The 5492-nt window shown below is 34.5% G+C and overlaps 1 pseudogene across 1 annotated transcript; it reads right to left on the reverse strand.

Moving 5' to 3' along the window:
* Positions 1 to 204: 204 nt before the first annotated feature.
* LOC143631093 (berberine bridge enzyme-like 21 pseudogene) lies at positions 205 to 2329 on the reverse strand (annotated as a pseudogene). Its single transcript, XR_013153290.1, has 2 exons — positions 349 to 2329; positions 205 to 231 (listed from the first exon to the last, which is right to left on the reverse strand). The product of XR_013153290.1 is annotated as a berberine bridge enzyme-like 21 pseudogene (transcript).
* Positions 2330 to 5492: the final 3163 nt, after the last annotated feature.

Below are 5492 nucleotides of genomic sequence, written 5' to 3' on the forward strand. Positions count from 1 at the left end.
AAGTTACAATCAAATAATTAAATTTATAGACAACTATGATATTATGTATTACAATCAAATTTGACAATTTAAACACTATCTTTATAAAAGTACCTACTATCAGACTTCATAGAACCTGAATCCTTTGACCTTTTCAAACAACCTTTTAATCTGTTTGTAGTATGTTGTTGGATCTTATCCTTGGCATCAAGAAGCCTAACCTTAAACCTTTGACTCCACATTGAGGTTTGACTAAAGAAAAAGTTAAAAGTCACCAAAAATATTAACTTTTGAAGTTAATATTTTAAAATTTAAACTAGAAGTCTAAAACAACATATAATTTAGAAGCGGACAAGACACCTATGTTACCTCATCCTATGACGATAATCACGGCCACACATCATCTTAGTCAAAAGTCATCACAAGAAGACTTTCAACAAACATTGTACCAACACATGAATCTTCAATGGCTTTCTTGCTTCTCCACTGTTACTACCTGTAGGAGCTGTACACAATCAAAACCCCAAATGTCATCTTTTTCCATTTCAATAATACAAAAACATAATGACACATTACACCTAACATCTTAATATCTTTAAATCTTTAATATTCATTTTAAATACCAAAATCTAATAATAGTACATAATACAAATGATCATGCATTAAGTACTACTAAAAATGATTACTTTCATCATACACAAAACCAAAAAACAAATATTCCTTTTACTCCATCATCTTCCGGCACTTGCCTGATGTTTTTCCGACGAGTATCGGAATACTCTGCTCGTTTCTAAAGAAATTATCAGGATCAACTGCGTTCTTCACCTTCACCAATCTTTCAAAATTCCCCATAAAATACTTCTCACCATACACCTCCCCTTCGTTGTAACTATTCTCGCCTTCCCAATCCGTCACACCGATATCAAGATCACGATAATTCAGAAACGCGCCTCGTGGATTCTTTGACACAAATGGGGTCATAAACTCGTACATTACCCGACTTTGATTCAAAGAATTCTTCTCCGATTCGGGATCCGCGTCGTGCCAACTAATCGAATACTGAATTTTAAACAAATTCCCCGCGCGGTGGAAAAGGCGTCGCGTTGGACGCAATCTCATACATTCTCCCACCATAAAGATTAAAAACAAACCCTAACTTTCCCAATTCAACTAACTTATTAAAAATCGACGTCATCCCCGCTTCGTTTATCGGCGTTTGCACGTAATCGGACTTCCGTTTACCAAAACTAACCTCCCCATCCGAATGACGGTCCAACAAAATATCGGGCTTCGTCGTGTTCAAATCAAAATTAGCCCAGTAAAGTACGGACTCAATCCAACTCACTTCCGTACAATCACTTTCTTTCAAACCCAACTCGGGAAACCTTTTATCCATCAATGCTACCAAACTTTTCTTATCCCCCAAATAATGCGCGATAAACGTCGCCCGACCCGTTTTCTTTTTATTAACCGTCACGGGTTGCAACAAAACCCGAATAAACAAATCATCATCAATATTCGGCATAACCCTCTGCCACTGGGCCAACAACCCCGCAGCATTCTCTGCTTGCGTTTTCATTACACGAAAAACAGTATTCACTTCGGGAACCCGAACCAAACTAACCGTATACGACAAAATAACCCCGAAACTCCCACCGCCACCGCCACGTATCGCCCAAAACAAATCCTCCCCACCCGAAACCCGGTCCAACACCCGACCATTAACGTCAACGATTTTATAATCAATAATATGGTCCACTGACAACCCGTGTTTACGGAGCATAGTTCCGTACCCCCCGCCGGATAAATGCCCGCCGACACCCACCGTCGGGCAAACTCCTGCGGGAAAGCCGTGAACTTTACTCTTTTCGTATATTCGATAATAAAGCTCACCCAGCTGAGCACCAGCACCAACTACCGCAGTTTCGGTAGCAATATTAATATCAACAGTACGGAAATTAAACATATCTAATATGATAAAATTGGTTTCGGTGGACACGTATGATATTCCTTCATAGTCGTGTCCGCCGCTGCGGATCTTGATTTGGACATGTATCTTTTTGGCACAGATGACTGCTGCCGAGACTTGTGATTCGGTGGTGGGTGTGATGATTAGTATTGGTTTAGGGGTTTTGGTTAAGTTGAAGCGTTGGTTTTTTATGTAGGTTTGTAAGACGGTGGTGTAGGATGATGAGTTTGTGGTGGGGCTGTAGACGATGGTGGCGGCGGAGGGTGGTAGGCATTGGATGAAGGATTGGTAAACGGTGGCCGGAGTGGCCGGAGTTACGGCGGCGGGTGTAAGAGTAAGAGTGAGTACGAGGGAAAGGATAATAATAATTAGAGGGTTCATAGTTTTAGTAGGTAATGAAGTTATTGAAGAAAACAAGATAGATATTTATAGTGTGTGTTTGTGTTTCCGGGTTTTATTATCAGTGGGCTTTTGAGCGGGTGAGTTTTTCATAGAACAGTAGATAATTTGGAGACGTTTAAGAGATTCGAATGGCTGAGTTGGGTCAGCTAACGTTGATCTTTAACCATTATGTCACCTCGTAAATAGTACCTAAACATTCAATGCTAGTTTTCCGTTAGAAAAAATACTCACGCCGTCCCACATTTTAAATGTCCATTTTTTCATTTTTGGTTGTCCCAATTTAAATGTTATTTCTATACATATAAATTCAATTTCCAATTATGCCCTTACTATTACATATGCTAGATGTTTCATTTTACAAAACAAGTTTTTAGTTATAATAATTTAAAGGACATTATTGTCATTTTACAGCTCATAAAATAAAATGATTAAATATTTCATAATTTGTGTGTTTTAGGAGTCATGATATTTAAAATAGGATGGAGGGAGTAGAAATAAAAAGAAAGTTGGATGGGATGTTAGGTGCAAACGTGGAAGTTTGATGACTACAAGGAAGTTAACGGTTGCCGGAAAGAAACATTGGTGGTAAGAAGACTTTTTCTTAAGAGGTAATCACGGGATAGGAATATGTTTATTAATTGTCTATATATGTTTTGTCTTGTTTTCTATATATATAATTTTATTTATTATTTATATTTATTTTAAAGGGTGACTTTGACCGTCACGCTGACTTCATAGTTTAACATGAGCGTTTAACCGAAAAACTATATCAGCTGCTAGTTGACAATCATTATATCACTTCAATTGAAAAACTCTCTATCATAGGTGGACTAAAACCTGGGTGTACTCGGGATTCAAACTGATAATCTCACAAAACCAATAAAAAATTCTTAAATTTCATAATTCATTAAAAATAACATAAATGAATATTAAACCTCTTCACTGAATAACCCAAATAGGGATTTATTAATTATCTATATGTATGTTTGTCTTATTTTCTATATTCTACATTAGTATTTTCTTTATTTTATACTAGTTTTTATCCCCGGTATTACGGGGATTGTTTTATATTATTGTTTTAAATATTTATTTATTTATTGAATTTTTATTTTTTTAATGTATGAAAGTTAATAATATACTTATGGTTTGATGATAAATTGTTTCACAAATAAATGAGATATTATAACCCAGTTTAAAAGCTATAAGGGTTTGATGGGACTCAAGACCCGTTTATTTTTTTACTATAAAATTGTTCTATTTAATTATAAATAATATATATCTTTTTTAAATAAATCATATATTAATTTTTTGAATATCCCTACTTCATAAGATTTTTATATCAAATATTTGGTGAGATTAGTTTTTTTTAATTTAATGAGATATTATAATCCGTTTAAGAAAAATATGGGTTTGATGAGACCCATACCCGTGAATTCGGGTCAAATACATGAGAAGCCTCTATTTAAAAATCAAGCAAATCTGGTGACTCCAAAAAAATGGGGAGCGACCACATCGCGACACGTAGGATTTTTATGTTTTCGTTTATATATATTATAGATTAGTATTTTATTACTAATTTATTTGGCATAATAAATAATCTAATTTAATTTTATTCATATAATAGAAAATAGTTTTATTATAATTTATTTGGTTTAATAAAGTAGTTGTATTTAACTTTTTTCATATAATGGATATATTTTTATTACTAATTTATTTGGTATAATAAAATAGTTGTATTTAATTTTTTGTCATATAATGGAAAATATTTTTGAAGATGAGAGTTTTGTAGTACGATAAAAAGGTAAGAATTGGTTGGTTATAAAAATGGTTTGAAAATTTAATGCACCCTCTAAATTGGGTGTTAAACGAATCCGATTCATGTAATAAAAAGATACATAGATCCTGTGAAATATCATTAATAAATTAACAAGTTGAAGAAACACTAACCGGACCCCGGACAGATTACTGGTAACCTGGGGGTTGGATAGCTGTTTCCCACGAGGGGTTAGACCCTTGGAAGATGGTTCTTCTGATAACCTGCAAAACAGACACCGTGAGCTCGTCACTGAGAAGGGGGGGGGGGGTTCCTCCTTGTGACCACCCTCCGGCGTGAGAATCAGACTAGATTGCTCTTTAAATATAAAAGTATATTAAGAGATTGCTAGAGCAGATATCAGGTATATTATGATGATATAAGATAATGTAATAAGATATGATAAGATGAGATGGTCATACCATTTGTGGTATTTATAGCCGAAGGTAGGTTTCCAAAGAGGTATGGCCGGCTGCAACAGTGTTCCTGTTCCACCAACAGTAGCCTACGCACGTGCCCTGCTGGTAGTTGGTGGGTAGGTAGCGGCTGATAGTGACCAGGCCTGCTGTATACTATTCCTGTTCCACCAACTGACGGCTACGCACGTGGTATGGCAGTAGTTGGTGAGTAGGCAGCGGCTAATAGTGATACAGCGGAAAATTTAATGCACCCTCTAAATTGGGTGTTAAACGAATCCGATTCATGTAATAAAAAGATACATAGATCCTGTGAAATATCATTAATAAATTAACAAGTATAATTAAGTTAAACAATTAAAGGTTATCATTTGTAACGTAAAAGGTAAACATAATCACACTTGTAATTAGTTCAATTATTAGTAACGGTTTATGATATTAATTCTCAATTGGTTGAAAAGAGGAAATGAAATAAATGTGTGGAAACTCAATTGAACTTTATTATGGGAAATATAATGGTTTTTGAATTTGAGATTGATTTATCTTATGATAAAATAAAGGCTTGTTAGTGATTTGATTGAGAGCTAGTGATTTGTTAGTGATTTTAAAAGCCATTAAAAGAAAAAATAATGGGTAGTGTGAGCGTATAAAACACATACTAACAAAATTATATAGAAATATGACTCCAATAATAATTATGTTTTGATTATACTTTAAAAGACGTCGATGATTACAGTTGAGTAACAATGCTTTCTAGTGTTTTTATCATATATAAGGTACTAGCGTGATAAATAAATGTTTAAAACTTATGAAAACAAGGTTTAAATAAGTGGATCAAGTCATTAGCGGTCCATTACTTTTTTAAAAGTGACGGCATTGTGTATTCATATTCATAATAAAAGGCTAGCAATTG

This window comes from Bidens hawaiensis, unplaced genomic scaffold (assembly GCF_021521415.1).
Source record: "Bidens hawaiensis isolate Kalapana, Puna unplaced genomic scaffold, B.hawaiensis_p1.1 tig00005935_1, whole genome shotgun sequence".
Lineage (NCBI taxonomy): Eukaryota > Viridiplantae > Streptophyta > Magnoliopsida > Asterales > Asteraceae > Bidens > Bidens hawaiensis.